At 46.1% G+C, this 16,266-nt stretch overlaps 1 protein-coding gene across 4 annotated transcripts in view; it reads left to right on the forward strand.

Annotated features, from left to right (window-relative positions):
* Window positions 1-16,266, forward strand: part of LOC143767965 (uncharacterized) — a 98,764-nt gene that overhangs the window by 63,219 nt on the left and 19,279 nt on the right. The window contains exon 2 of one of the 4 annotated variants that reach the window (XM_077256542.1): window positions 13,532-13,648. The gene's annotated coding sequence lies outside the window, so the exon portion shown is untranslated. Of the gene's footprint in view, window positions 1-13,414; window positions 13,649-16,266 lie in introns of those variants that run through there. The other 3 variants (XM_077256545.1, XM_077256543.1, XM_077256544.1) reach the window with 3 other exon arrangements.

Here is a 16,266-nt window from a genome sequence, read left to right on the forward strand (position 1 = left end):
GACGTTGCAGCCTTGTTGGGACATGGTGGCCATCCACTACTCCATCCATCTGGACCATCCAGGGTTGCTCAACACTTATCAGTAAACAAGACTGTTTGGAAATTAGTCTTCATGTATGTGTGGGCCCAATAGAACCATTTCTGCTTGTGAACACTGTTTAGGGGTGGCCGAATAGTAGGTTTATGCACCACAGCAAGCCTTTGAAGGAGCCTACACCTTGAGGTTCGAGGGACTCTAGAGGAACCAGCAGCTTCAAATATCTGTTTGCTGCTTTGTAATGGTTTTTTAGCAGCTGCTCTCTTAATCCGATGAACTTGCCTGGCAGAAATCTTCCTCATTATGCCTTTATCAGCCAAACACATTTGTGCTCAGATACAGTCACAAATCTCTTAACAGTACAATGATCACGCTTATGTTTTTGGAAAATTTCTAATGTTTTCATCCCTTCACCAAGGCATTGCACTATTTGATGCTTTTCAGCAGCAGAGAGATCCTTTTTCTTTCCCATGTTACTTGAAAACTGTGACCTGCTTAATAATATGGAACATCATTTTTAAGTAGTTTTCCTTTAATTAGAATCACCTGGAAAACCAATTATCACATGTGTTTAAGATTGATTTCAGAGATCCATTGAGCCCTGAGACACAATACCATCCACGAGTTTATTTGAAAAACAAAACAATTAAATCTTTATAACACTTAAATCCAATTTGCATAATAATTTGGAACACAGTGTATAGGGGGCTACCTTATTACAGGGTCTGACTATAGGGTGCTGCCTCATTACAGGGTCTGACTATGGGGGTGCTGTCTTATTACAGGGTCTGCCTATAGGGGTGCTGCCTTTTTACATGGTCTGACTATGGGGGTGCTGCCTTATTACAGGGTCTGCCTATAGGGGTGCTGCCTTATTACAGTGTCTGACTATAGGGATGCTGCCTTATTACAGGGTCTGACTATGGGGGCTGCCTTATTACAGGGTCTGCATATAGGGGTGCTGCTTTATTACAGGGTCTGCCTATAAGGGTGCTGCCTTATTACAGGGTCTGCCTATAGGGGTCTTATTACAGGGTCTGCCTATAGGGGTGCTGCCTTATTACAGGGTCTGACTATGGGGGCTGCCTTATTATAGAGTCTGACTATGGGGGTGCTGCCTTATACTACAGAGTCTGCCTACAGGGGCACTGCCTTATTATGGGGTCTGTCTATATCGGGGTGCTGCCTTATTACAGTGTCTGCCTATGGGGGCTGCCTTATGCTATAGAGTCTGCCTATGGGGAGTGCATTATACTATATTGTGGACTATTTGGTGCATTATGTTACTGTATATGGAGGCTATCTAGGGGGCCATCATACAGTATGGAGATTACAGTGTGGGGTCATTATATATTGTTGCAGCCATCAAACAGTTTTGGGGCTACTAAGGAGTCAGTATACTGTGTGGGTGGTACTATAGAGTGAGGGGGCATTATACGGTGTGTAATTGAGCACCATGCTGTGTATAGGGGAGCTGTACGGGGGGGGGAGACTCGAGACATTCTTAAATGTAAAGTGGGCACTTATTGTTATAGGGACACTCAGGTTACTGTGGCTATCAAAGGGGCACACAGGGCAATATTACTTTCTACAGGGCAAAATATGGGCACTGTTTTCTAGGGCACTTGCACCCGGCATTACTATATTACAGAGGGGTGCTTTAGAATTTAGAGGGCACAGAGAACCACACAGCAGGTGCGGTAACAGGGACACATATGGCAGCAGCGGATCAGTATTGGGGTATCAGGGGCAGTAATAGGGACACATATGGCAGCAGCGGCTCAGCATTGGGGTATAAGGTGCAGCAATAGGGACACATACGGCAGCAGCGGCTCAGTATTGGGATATCAGGGGCAGTAATAGGGACACATACAGCAGCAGCTGCTCAGTATTGGGGTATCAGGTGCAGTAATAGGGACACATACCGCAGCAGCGGCTCAGTATTGGGGTATCAGGGGCAGTAATAGGGACACATACGGCAGCGGCTCAGTATTGGGGTATCAGGGGCAGTAATAGGGTCACATACGGCAGCAGCGGCTCAGTATTGGCGTATCGGGCAGTAATAGGGACACATATGGCAGCAGAGTCTCAGTATTGGGGTATCAGGGACAGTAATAGGGACACATACGGCAGCAGCGGCTCAGTATTGGGGTATCAGGTGTAGTAGTAGGGACACATACGGCAGCAGCGGCTCAGTATTGGGGTATCAGGGACAGTAATAGGGACACATATGGCAGCAGAGTCTCAGTATTGGGGTATCAGGTGTAGTAATAGGGACACATATGGCAGCAGAGTCTCAGTATTGGGGTATCAGGGACAGTAATAGGGACACATATGGCAGCAGTGGCTCAGTATTGGGGTATCAGGGGCTGTAATAATTATATGGGTACTACGGAATCTAATAGCATGGGATAAAGCCAGTCCGAGAACAAAGTTGCAGCAAAGAATGTTTTTACTCGAAACAGAATTGACACATACGAGGTCTTCAGCTCTATGTAGTAAATAGCAAACAGTGCATAATGCAGATATTCCTGCAGTAGTAACAAAGTCCTCAGCACAATAAAGTAACTCACAGCAGACTTAGAGGCGAACAGATATTTAAACAAGAAAGTCCAATAAGGTTATAGTGCGAATGCACACAGTACTTAAAGGGAACCTGTCACCTGAATTTGGCGGCACCAGTTTTGGGTCATATGGGCGGGGTTTTCGGGTGTTTGATTCACCCTTTCCTTACCCGCTGGCTGCATGCTGGCCGCAATATTGGATTGAAGTTCATGCTGTGTCCTCCGTAGTACACACCTGCACAAGGCAATATTGCCTAGCGCTGGCGTATACTCCGGAGGACAGGGAATGAACTTCAATCCAATATTGCAGCCAGCATGCAGCCAACGGGTAAGGAAAGGGTGAATCAAACACCCGAAAACCCCGCCCATATGACCCAAAACTGGTCCCGCCAAATTCAGGTGACAGGTTCCCTTTAAAATGAGGAAGCCCAGCAAAACTTGATCACACGTGTGCCAGTACTTGTTAGAAGGAGTCCAATAATTCACAGATTATGCGTGTGTGAATGCAGTCCTGGGAAAGAGAGGACAAAGGGAAAAGAGGGGGAGCGCTATCTAAGCGTAGCAGATTAGTAAATATTTCTGGATGAGATGAGTACAACCTGAATCTTGCTCACCTGGTGTGGGTGTGGTTGTGCAAAGAGGCACAACACTGGGAAAAGTTTTGCAAACAAGGTAGACACTTCCACTGGTGCGCAGCTCGTCGCAGAGGTTCCAGAGGCGAGAGGTAGATGAATGAAGAAAGGCAGACCACCGAGTAGTGAGCAGAAGCCAGGAGTTCACCAGCAAACCAGCAGAAGCTCTGGAGCCAGCAGCACAAAATACTCAGGCACCTTAGAACACATGACCCGGACTTAAATAATCAGGACAGACAGGAAGTTCCATGACAGGGCGAGATCCAAGACTCCATCTTGGATCAGGGCGGACAGGCACCAGGAAAGTCCAGAATCCTTCCAGGGGCAGAAATAGGGACACATACGGCAGCAGCGGCTCAGTATTGGGGTATCAGGTGCAGTAATAGGGACACATACAGCAGCAGCCGCTCAGTATTGGGGTATCAGGTGCAGTATTAGGGTCAGATACGGCAGCAGCGGCTCAGTATTGAGGTATCAGGGGCAGTAATAGGGAAACATACGGCAGCAGCGGCTCAGTATTGGGGTATCAGGTGTAGTAGTAGGGACACATACGGCAGCAGCGGCTCAGTATTGGGGTATCAGGGACAGTAATAGGGACACATATGGCAGCAGAGTCTCAGTATTGGGGTATCAGGTGTAGTAATAGGGACACATATGGCAGCAGAGTCTCAGTATTGGGGTATCAGGGACAGTAATAGGGACACATATGGCAGCAGTGGCTCAGTATTGGGGTATCAGGGGCTGTAATAATTATATGGGTACTACGGAATCTAATAGCATGGGATAAAGCCAGTCCGAGAACAAAGTTGCAGCAAAGAATGTTTTTACTCGAAACAGAATTGACACATACGAGGTCTTCAGCTCTATGTAGTAAATAGCAAACAGTGCATAATGCAGATATTCCTGCAGTAGTAACAAAGTCCTCAGCACAATAAAGTAACTCACAGCAGACTTAGAGGCGAACAGATATTTAAACAAGAAAGTCCAATAAGGTTATAGTGCGAATGCACACAGTACTTAAAGGGAACCTGTCACCTGAATTTGGCGGCACCAGTTTTGGGTCATATGGGCGGGGTTTTCGGGTGTTTGATTCACCCTTTCCTTACCCGCTGGCTGCATGCTGGCCGCAATATTGGATTGAAGTTCATGCTGTGTCCTCCGTAGTACACACCTGCACAAGGCAATATTGCCTAGCGCTGGCGTATACTCCGGAGGACAGGGAATGAACTTCAATCCAATATTGCAGCCAGCATGCAGCCAACGGGTAAGGAAAGGGTGAATCAAACACCCGAAAACCCCGCCCATATGACCCAAAACTGGTCCCGCCAAATTCAGGTGACAGGTTCCCTTTAAAATGAGGAAGCCCAGCAAAACTTGATCACACGTGTGCCAGTACTTGTTAGAAGGAGTCCAATAATTCACAGATTATGCGTGTGTGAATGCAGTCCTGGGAAAGAGAGGACAAAGGGAAAAGAGGGGGAGCGCTATCTAAGCGTAGCAGATTAGTAAATATTTCTGGATGAGATGAGTACAACCTGAATCTTGCTCACCTGGTGTGGGTGTGGTTGTGCAAAGAGGCACAACACTGGGAAAAGTTTTGCAAACAAGGTAGACACTTCCACTGGTGCGCAGCTCGTCGCAGAGGTTCCAGAGGCGAGAGGTAGATGAATGAAGAAAGGCAGACCACCGAGTAGTGAGCAGAAGCCAGGAGTTCACCAGCAAACCAGCAGAAGCTCTGGAGCCAGCAGCACAAAATACTCAGGCACCTTAGAACACATGACCCGGACTTAAATAATCAGGACAGACAGGAAGTTCCATGACAGGGCGAGATCCAAGACTCCATCTTGGATCAGGGCGGACAGGCACCAGGAAAGTCCAGAATCCTTCCAGGGGCAGAAATAGGGACACATACGGCAGCAGCGGCTCAGTATTGGGGTATCAGGTGCAGTAATAGGGACACATACAGCAGCAGCCGCTCAGTATTGGGGTATCAGGTGCAGTATTAGGGTCAGATACGGCAGCAGCGGCTCAGTATTGAGGTATCAGGGGCAGTAATAGGGAAACATACGGCAGCAGCAGCTCAGTATTGGGGTATCAGGTGCATTAATAGGGACACATACAGCAGCAGCGGCTCAGTATTGGGGTATCAGGCGAAGTAATAGGGTCACATACGGCAGCAGTGGCTCAGTATTGGGGTATCAGGTGCAGTAATAGGGACACATACGGCACCAGCGACTCAGTATTGGGGTATCAGGGGTAGTAATAGGGACACATATGGCAGCAGAGTCTCAGCATTGGGGTATCAGGGGTAGTAATAGGGACACATATGGCAGCAGCGGCTCAGTATTGGGGTATCAGGGACAGTAATAGGGTCACATATGGAAGCAGCTCAGTATTGGGGTATCAGGTGCAGTAATAGGGACACATACGGCAGCAGCGGCTCAGTATTTGGGTATCAGCAGGATGAGGAGTTTGTGCAGTTGGGGATAGATGGTGATGGCCTGGAATATGAGAAGTGAAATATGTCTTTGTTGTATTCTCTGCAGACGAGTTGTAGCTGGAAGAAGTTGTCATGTCGGTCTGGGCCAAATGGAAAAGACCGGAAAAATTAACGATTCCATCAAAAAGAACATCAGCGGTAAGTCATTATCTGTAACTGTGCTGTGATCTCTTATATGCTCTGTAGGGCTGGTATCTACCACTGACCATATGGCGGTAATATCCATATTGGTCTTTATATAGAGATTATCTTCAGTAACAGCGCGGTCAACTGCTGAGGTTCTCCTCCACTATTAGGGGGCGTCACCGAATTATAATCAAGGTTACCTGTTTAGGGGCCCACTCTGAAGTTTCGCCCTCTGAATCAAAACACTAGCTATGCCTCTGGCTGTGGGGTATATTAACCTTCCACTTCTTGTAATGTGCACTGTTGAAATCTAAAAAGCCATTTGAATCTACTTTTTTGAAGTGGGTTTTTGTAATAATTTTTTTCCCACTATGGCCGATCTCTAAATCAAGAAGCATAATTTTTTCTTTATTAATTTGTGATGTAAAGGTAATCCCCCAGGTGTTATTTTTGGTGTTTAGGTGTTTGGGTGCATGGCTGGGCTCAGAAGGGAAGGTGCACCATCTGACTTTTTGAACACAAAATTGGCTGGAATCAATGGTGGCGCCATGTCGCGTTTGGAGACCCCCTGATGTACCTAAACAGTGGAAATCCCCCAATTCTAACTCCAACCCTAACCCCAACCGTAACCATAGCCCTAACCACAACCCTAACCCCAACACACTCCTAACCCTAAACCCAACCATAATCCTAACCACAAACCTAACCCTAATCTCAACCCTAACCGTAATCCTAGCCCCAACCCTAATCCCAACCATCACTTTAGCCCTAACCCTAACTTTAGTCCCAACCAACTTTAGCCCAACTCACTTTAGCCCAAGTCTAACCCTAATGGGAAAATGTAAATAAATACTTTTTTCATCACTTTTACCTAACTAAAGGAGTGATAAAGGGGGGATTGATTTACTATTTTTTATTTTAATCATTGTGATAGGGTGTTTCACAGTGATCAAAATGAACCAATATGAAAAATTTCCTATTGTTGCCGGGTGCCAGCCGGCACATCTCGGCCGGCGCACTGCACCCACCATTTTCTCCCAGAAGACGACGCAGGCGGCCTGGGGGACTTCACGAGGGTTGAAGGGACAATAGAGGTACTGGGGAAGGATTGGGAACCCTATTTCTCTCTCCTCTGATGTGCGAAGACATCAGAGAGAGAAATTAAATGGAAAATCAGACTTTTTTGTGGTCGCCATTATACCGTTAATAACGGCGAACATAACACCGGGGTTGGTAAAAACTGACCCCAATTATGTTCACTAGGGTCTCAGCTACCCCCATAGAAATTCTGACTCTGGGGGGGCGCTATACTCATTCCTCATAGCCGTTAAAAAGCGGCGATGTGGCATAAGTACCCTTAACGGCCGCCGTTAAAAGGCATATTTGCAGTCAGCAAGGGGTTAATGTTAGTTACATATGGAGTGGCTCACTTACCTTGCACTTGTTCATATTTGTCTTTTTGCTTGGAAGGGACAGACATTCTTTTGATATTTGTACAATGCCTTGTGACTGAGCACTCCACCCACCAGCCTAAGGTGGTTTAAAAAAGAGATTGATCATACCTGCCCATATGATTGTAGGCTTTTAGCAGGGGAGAGGCATCATGTTAGGTTAGGGTCCCAATGGGGTGTACCCACGCACCAGACTGGCGTATGTGCAGACTAATAGCAAACATAAATACCTGGTGTATGAAAAAGCTCTGTAGTTAATACTGTTCGGGTAGAGCTATCCGATAGCGCTATCCATGAAGAAAGTGAACGGGTAGAGCTATCCCATAGCCCTAATCCTAAATGAAATGAACAAGTAGAGCTATCCAACAGTGCTATTCCTCAATGTTCTTGAGCATAAGCCATTTTACATAGTTGAGCGCACTTGGGATCTGCCCCCAAGGCTCTGCCCATTCCCATTGTTTGGTCCACAGACCGCAGCTAGGAGTTAGTCCCGCTTTTGTGTACAACATTTTTTGGCTTTTACAATTGTTTAAAAGCTTAATAAAATACTTCTTTGTACACACAGTTGACAGTAAATCATTTGTCAATGTTGGGTATAAGTCTACCTTGCTTCTGTGTCTCAAATATTTTGACCCTTATTTGTTGGCTTTTCCTTCCCCTGGGGAAAGCCACATATAACTGCCCATGTGAAAAAACTAGGATAGGCAAATAAATTCCTACAATATCCAAGGACTGTCCCTGAGATTTATTGATGGCAGAGGCGTAGCTAGGGTTTTGGTTCAGGGGGGCGAAGCTTCTGAGTGGGCCCCTAACCAGGTAACCTTCATTACAATTCAGTCACGAGCCCTAACAGTGGAGGAGAACCTCAGCAGATAACCACACTATTACTGAAGATAATCTCTATATAATGACCAACATGGATATTACCGCCATATGGTCAGTGGTAGATCCCAGTCCTACAGAACATATAAGAGATCACAGCACAGTTACAGATAATGTCTTACCGCTGACGTTCTTTGATGGAATCGTTCACTTTTCCCATCTTTTCCATCTGGCACAGACCGACAAGACAACTTCTTCCAGCAACGACTCGGCTGCAGAGAATACAATCAAGACACGTTTCCCTTCTCATATTCCAGCCCCATCACCATCTATTCACAACCTGCACAAACTATTCATCCTGCTGATACCCCAATACTGAGCCACTGCTGCCATTTGTGTCCTACACCTGATACCCCAATACTGAGCCGCTGCAGCCATATGTCCCTATTACTGCAACTGATATCCCAATACTGAGCTGCTGCTGCCGTGTGTGTCCCTATTACTGCTCCTGATACCCCAATACTGAGCCGCTGCTGCCATATGTGACCCTATTACTCCACCTGATATCCCAATACTGAGCAGCTGCTGCTGTATGTGTTCCTATTACTGCACCTACTGTGCGGTTCTCTGTGCCCTCTAAATTCTAAAGCACCCCTCTATAATATAGCAATGCCAGATGCAAGTGCCCTTGAAAACAGTGCCCATATTTTGCCCCCTAGAAAGTAATATTGCCATGTGTGCCCCTTTGATAGTCACAGTAACCTGAGTTCCTCTATAGCAATAAGTGCCCACTTTAGATGTAATAATGTCCCGAGTCTCCCCCCTGTACACCTCCCCTAAACACAGTATGATGCTCTCTTATACACAGTATACTGACCCCTTCATAGCCTCCGAACTGTTTGATGGCTCCAACACTGTATGATGCCCCTCTAGATAGCCTCCATATATGGAAACCGGAATACATGGGCTACTTGCACAGTGAACAAGTCTGTAGGAACATGTTCACACACCACCAAGAAACTTGAAGACACAAAAGAGCATAGTAAAACCAAAAACACTCAGTTTCAAAAAATCACAGTAATCCGCAAGTGCTAGTAAAAAGATGTAAAAAACAGGGTATTTGGTTGATACGTTTTTTGCTAAAAATGTATACTAAGCTGCTCCACCAAATGTCAAGGTACACCCATATAGAGCAGTCCTAACTGATGTATGCAATCCCTATCTGATGTATTTAAAAACCTGATCATCTGTATATTACCTGTGTGAACAGTGTTTAGAGAGGAAATGTCCATGTGGACATGCTGAGTGGAACAGCTTTTGTGCATATAGCCCACAAGGAGTGGTGGGTAACTCCCTAGTCTTGTAAACAGACACGAAAACAATTATAGAAACATGAACACATGGGCTACTTGCACAGTGAACAAGTCTGTAGGAACATGTTCACACACCACCAAGAAACTTGAAGACACAAAAGAGCATAGTAAAACCAAAAACACTCAGTTTCAAAAAATCACAGTAATTCGCAAGTGCTAGTAAAAAGATGTAAAAAACAGGGTATAGCCTCCATATAGTATAATGCACCAGATAGTCCTCAATATAGTATAATGCACCAAATAGTCCTCAATATAGTATAATGCACCAGATAGTTCTCAATATAGTATAATGCATACGCCATAGGCCTACTCTATATTGTATAATGCGCCCCCATAGGCAGACTCTATAGTATAAGACAACACCCCTATAGACAGACCTTGTACTATAAGGCAGCACTCCCATAGGCAGACCCTGTACTATAATGTACTATAAGGCAGCACCCCCATAGGCAGACCCTGTAGTATAAGACAGCACCCCCGATAGGCAGACCGTGTAGTATAAGGCAGATCCCCCATAGGCTGACCCTGTAGTATAAGGCAGAACCCCATAGGCAGACCCTGTAGTATTAGGCAGACCCCCATAGGCAGACCCTGTAGTATTAGGCAGATCCCCATAGGCAAACCCTGTAGTATAAGGCAGACCCCCCATAGGCAGACCCTGTAGTATTAGGCAGACCCTCCATAGGCATACCCTGTAATATTAGACAGACCCCCAATAGTCAGCCCCTGTAGTATTAGTCAGACCCCCATAGGCAGGCCCTGTAGTATTAGGCAGACCCTGTAGTATAATGCAGACCCTGTAGTATTAGGCAGACCCCCCATAGGCAGACCCTGTAGTATTATACAGACCACCATAGGCAGACCCTGTTCTATTAGGCAGACCCCCCATAGGCAGACCCTGTAGTATTAGGCAGACCCCCTATAGGCAGATCCTGTGCAGCGCGCCGATACAGTGACAGTAGCGTAGCTCCAGGTGGGCCCCCTCTGAGCATTGGGCCCGGGGCGCCCACACCCTCTGCCCTCCAGTAGCTACGCTACTGATTGATGGTCATTGCAAAAGCCAACATGACAGGAAAATGACGCCGTTGCATCTGGACTGGCAAGTTTTTATCTTTGGAAATCAGGTCAATTCTTAGAATAAGAACTGTCTGACCCTTTGCTTTTCCATTTAAAGCAACAGCATGAATAACATTTGCTTTTAAGCTTCTCACATAAAGCCTTGTGCCATTACAAAGGCCAAGCTTTCTGTTAAGCTGAACCAGGAGCTGTAATTAATCTTTAGTTCATGAGGAGGCATCCCAGTGGGATTCAAAGAGTTAAGAAACTGTACGGGGTAATCTGTGAGAATCACACCCTCCTCTTCCACAATTGTGTCGACGGAGCGATATGTTGCGTGTTCACCTTGAACTTGACTTAGAATTTTGTCGTTCACGGCGTGAATGTCATCATTCAATGGCATAAGAATTGCTTTATTGGCAATTGCTTCTACTGTTGCATCAGTAATCTCAATTGAGTTGCCAAAAATAGCTGTAAGTAAATCACCCTCTTCAATAAAAGAATTCGGGTTTTTAATTGTGTCTTCTGGTAGATCATATACATTTGACAACTCTTCATTGCCAAGTTTCAGTAACCATGAGTTGTACTCAACTTCGTCCTGAGACGGTCTCATATTCTGTTGTAAGTGGAACTATGAAAACTGATTCCAGGATTTTGAGTATTTAATGGTGGACTGTACAATTTGGGCTCTTTTTACACCTTCCACTATTGGTAAGGTTTGATGAAAGTCACCACCGTTTATGAATACTTTTCCACCAAATGGTCTTTTTTTCACATATGTCTTGGAACAAATTATCCACAGTGTTCATATTAAAACAGGGAGTCTTTGTTACTTCGTCCCAAATAATGACAGATGACTCTCTAAGCTCCTTTGCTTGAAGTGAGGTTGGCTTAATTTTTGACACTGTGGTGTCATTTGTTGTAATTTCAAGGCCAAACTTGGAACGGTAGGTGCTACCATTTTGTAGTAATGTAGCCGCCAATTCAGTGGAGGCTAATGAGCAAATAGACTTCTTTTCTGCTTGTAGTGTCTTGTGCAAGCAGTTGTACACTGCCCACTGCCTCCTGGGCCATCCAGAAAAAAACAGTGTGAGCTAGTGTCGTCTGGCTGTGATGCAGCATTGACTGCTTGCATAATTGCATCGAAAGCTGATTTCTGAGCTTCATTAAGCATAGCTTTCAATTGCTCAGCCTCCTGCTTTATTGCAGCATAATTCAGTTAGTCCAGTATTTCATCTGGAACATTTACTGGAGTTGGCAATCTGTAGTCAGCACAGGACTTTTTATTGTTTAAGAGCACTTCATTAATATCACAAAGAGCCAGTTGCTCAGCAATTTCTGGAGTATACCACCTAATGTAATACTCTGTAAGTAGAGATATATATATCGTCCTTCTGCACTTTGGAATTAGATGGGTATATTCCTCTATAGTGTGTACTTAACGTGGGCAATACATAGGTCCATACACCCATGGCTCCATACACATGTGGCTCCGCTCCGAACACCTTATACACATGCAGCTCCGCTCCGTACCTCGTACACACATGGCTCCGCTCTGTACACCTCATACCTCTAAGCTCTGCTCCATATGGAGCGCCCCCAGACGCAGGGCCAAGGGGTATTCGGTACCAGGCCTCTCTGTCTCGGTTCTGGGATTGTCACGGTGGCTAGACCTGGTCCGTGACCCTGCTAAGGGGCGTCCAATGAAAGTTGAGGATGATGATGTGTGGTGCAGTTTGCAATGAATAACGAGGACACCAGGTTGCAGTCTCTTTACCTCTTTACTGAAGGCTTCAGGATCCTCAATCCAGAGTACGGTTAACAGGGCTGTCTGAGACCGGCCGGTCCGATGGCACATCCAGAGTTCCCTTTGCAGGTGGAAATCTGTGCCTTCCTTCTAGCGCCTGTGTGTTGTAGTCCTTCCCTGCTGAGCACCACGGGATAGTCCTCACAACTGTCGTGTATGTTTCTGATGTTCCCTCACAACTGATTCTGATGTTCTTCTCTGTCCCCCAGATGATATGGCTAGGACGCACCCGTATGACGGGTAGGCCTGGAGTTCTTCCGGGACCCTAGTGACGCCCCTCTCCCACAATTGCCCCCTATGTCTGCTTAGGTGATTTAGGTGAGACAGCCAACCTATATTTGACTGTCCTGCCGTAGGTTTGAAGTAATGCTTGGAGCCCAATACTTCCTCGGCGTTTCCGGCCACCGGCTACGCACCTCAGTAGGATGTTGCCTCGATCTTGCGGCATGACTCCTACTGGTGTTTTCTCCTTGTTGCTATGATCTCGTTTCTCACTCTTCACAATAAACCTCACTTCTTGTCCTTTCTTGGGGTACCGCCGCGATGAAGTGCAGGCGCGGTCCCATAACGTTCTTTCTGTTCTCTAGGCCTCTGTCAGGATCCCACCCCTGACAGGGACTCCCCTGAATCTTCCCCTGCAACACCCTCTGCCACAGGATGTTGCCTGGTTCCAACCCAGTCAGCTTCTCTCTAACTTTCTATCCAACCCCCAGTTTTACCAGATTGTGAGGAGTGGCCTAATGTATAGCGCCCTTAGCTCCCCCTGGAGGCCAGACTGTGAAGTGTATTGGTGTCTGTGATACCTTGTCAGGTGAACTCCTTCAGTGCCATCAGACGTAACATCACTCCCCTTAGTGGCGGAGCAACAGTACTGCAACGACCAGGACTCTGGGGAGCTGCACATACACCCCGTACACAAACGGCTCTGCTACATCCACACTGTAAACCGCTCCTGACCCCACACAGAAACCTCTCCTCATCCAGCACCATGACAACCAGAACAGCAGAGTCCCCTGATCATGTGACCCCTGACTCCTCCCCTCCTGTGACCTCCTCACAGGTCCTGTGTGGACAGAACTGCCATATATATGTGGAGTGCGGCTCTGCGGGTGGAGGTCGGTGCTGGAGGCTCCATTATTCTCTATGTGAAGTGCGGCTCTGCAGGTGGAGGTTGGTGCTGGAGGCTCCATTATTCTCTATGTGGAGTTTTTGCTCTGTGGGTGGAGGTCGGTGCTGGAGGCTCCATTATTCTCTATGTGGAGTGCGGCTCTGCAGGTGGAGGTAGGTGCTGGAGGCTCCATTATTCTCTATGTGGAGTGCGGCTCTGCGGGTGGAGGTCGGTGCTGGAGGCTCCATTATTCTCTATGTGGAGTGCGACTCTGCGGGTGGAGGTCGGTGCTGGAGGCTCCATTATTCTTTATGTGGAGTGCGGGTGGAGGTCGGTGCTGGAGGCTCCATTATTCTCTATGTGGAGTGCGACTCTGCGGGTGGATGTCAGTGCTGGAGATTCCCCATTACTGAGCGTGGGGGACATTAACCTCTTCAGCACTGAGACTGAGGAATCATAACGGTTTTGTTCTATTTCCTGTAATTAATACATACGACGCAACTATGGAGGACAGGAAGTGAGGTAGCGGATTGTTCTCATAGTACAGGGCCCCTTTCTTCGCCCCGATTATGCCCCTTATGCAGTATATATGATGCCCCCACACAGTATAATGCCCCCAATATGCCCCTATAATCAGGTGACTGGATACAACACACCGACAAACACAAGGCGGAAGTAACCAATATAATTATTTATTTCCTGATAATGGGAATTGTGGTCACTACGGCAACAGTGAATAATGCAGAACAGGGTGATTACGAGGTGAAATATCCAATATCAGATACACAATGAATTCTCCGCCTCACTCTCACTAATAGCAGCCTCTAACCACATGTGACTTTAGCTACTGACAAGGGGGATTTTCCTGGCACCTATAGTCGACAACACTCTACTCTGCGAACACCGGCCATAGCGGGGTCTCCGCCTCTTCCCGTTAGGCCATAAGTCCTCCTAATAAAGCCTATCAGGGCTCGCTGGGCCGCCTTCACTTCTACCAGCTTTCACCTTGTCTCTTGTACACCCTGGACCAACACCTGTACTGACATCAGTGCTGGAAGCAATGGCCGGCTCACTCGCGCCTCCTGCTCTTTAATGCAGGCGTATACTACTGAGCAGACTCTCCTCACAGATCATTGGCACTTCCGTCTCTTGTACCAGAAGTAGCAAGAGCTGGGACTCTGCTCTTGCCTGGCATAGTCTGGACCAGCGCAGGTCAGGTTCTCGGAACTTGGCTGGTGTAGTCAGTACTCACACTACACAGACTGGAGCAGTTCACCTCGGGAACGTTTGGGTGCATAGTGTGTGTATTTTTTTTTTTTTTTAAATATGAGGAATTATGGGGGCTTAATATTAAGAGAAGAGCTGTTGGAACTCTTAAACTGAATGTCTGGATGGTGGGGGCCATTATACTGAGTAAGGGGTTGTGGTGGACTGTATACTGACTTGGGGTCCTTATTTTTTGTAGCAGGTTGTGGTGGCCATAATACTGTGTGGGGTCTGTGGGGGCATACAGGAGTGGGGGTCGTCATACTGAGATACACGGGCACAGAGGAGAACAAATTCCTTGTGATGAGTGAACTTTGGTCTATCTGATTACAGCCCTGAATTGATATGGTGTTGTGTGCCAGCAGGGAGACATCAGATAGTACGTTCTGAAGGAAAGCAAAGATATAATGGCAGTAAGAATTCGGATCCCAGGCAGGTAGCCTTGCGGAGACAAAGAGTAGGGCGAGGTTCTTAGCTCAGGTTTGCTGGACTGTTGTACCTTGTTTTTCCAAACAATTTTATTAACATTTTCAACCAAAACAAGACATAGAGAGAGCAAGGTTAACATTAATGCAATGGCATGGAACATTCATGAAGCATAAAAGTAAAAATAGAATAAAATAACGAAACAATACAGTAAATTCTTAAGGAAATATTTCCAGCCAGCGAGAAGGCTGGAAGGAAGGAAAGCAGCCATTCAGTAACGCCAATTTTTGTTCATAGGATTTATGCAAAGCCAGTTTGTCAATAATTTCTTGTGAACAAGGTATTTTAGAAGATTTCCAAAGAAAAGCAATAGCGTTCTTAGAAACTAAAAGCAGATATATAACAAGTTTCCTAAAAGGTGGAGTCAATTGATCTGCATTTAACGAGAGCAGGGCCAACTGAGGAGACAGAAAAATCCGAACGTTTTAATATAATAGAAATAAGAGAAGGGATTTCATCCCAAAAAGGTCTAATACGTGGACAAAACCAAAACACATGGGAAAGGCTACCATAATGTCCACAATCCCTCCAGCAGAGAGGGGAATTGGAAGGATTAATAAATGGTAAGACGGTGAATAATACTACCTAGAGATAAGCTTAACCCCTTCACCCCCGGAGCTTTTTCCGTTTTCGGTTTTCGCTCCCCTCCTTCCCAGAGCCATAACTTTTTTATTTTTCCGTCAATTTGGCCATGTGAGGGCTTATTTTTTGCAGGACGAGATGTAATTTTGAACGATACCATTGGTTTTACCATGCCATGTATCAGAAAACTGGAAAAAAATTCCAAGTGTGATGAAATTGCAAAAAAAGTGCAATCTCACACTTGTTTTTTGTTTGGCTTTTTTGCTAGGTTCACTAAATGCTAAAACTAATCTGCCATTATGATTCTCCAGGTCATTACGAGTTCATAGACACCTAACATGTCTAGGTTATTTTTTATCTCAGTGGTGAAAAAAAATTCCAAAATTTGCTAAAAAAAAAAAAAAAAATTGCGCGATTTTCCGATACCTGTAGCGTCTCCAATTTTCGTGATCTGGGG

This window comes from Ranitomeya variabilis, chromosome 4, assembly GCF_051348905.1.
Source record: "Ranitomeya variabilis isolate aRanVar5 chromosome 4, aRanVar5.hap1, whole genome shotgun sequence".
NCBI classification, from domain to species: Eukaryota; Metazoa; Chordata; class Amphibia; order Anura; family Dendrobatidae; genus Ranitomeya; species Ranitomeya variabilis.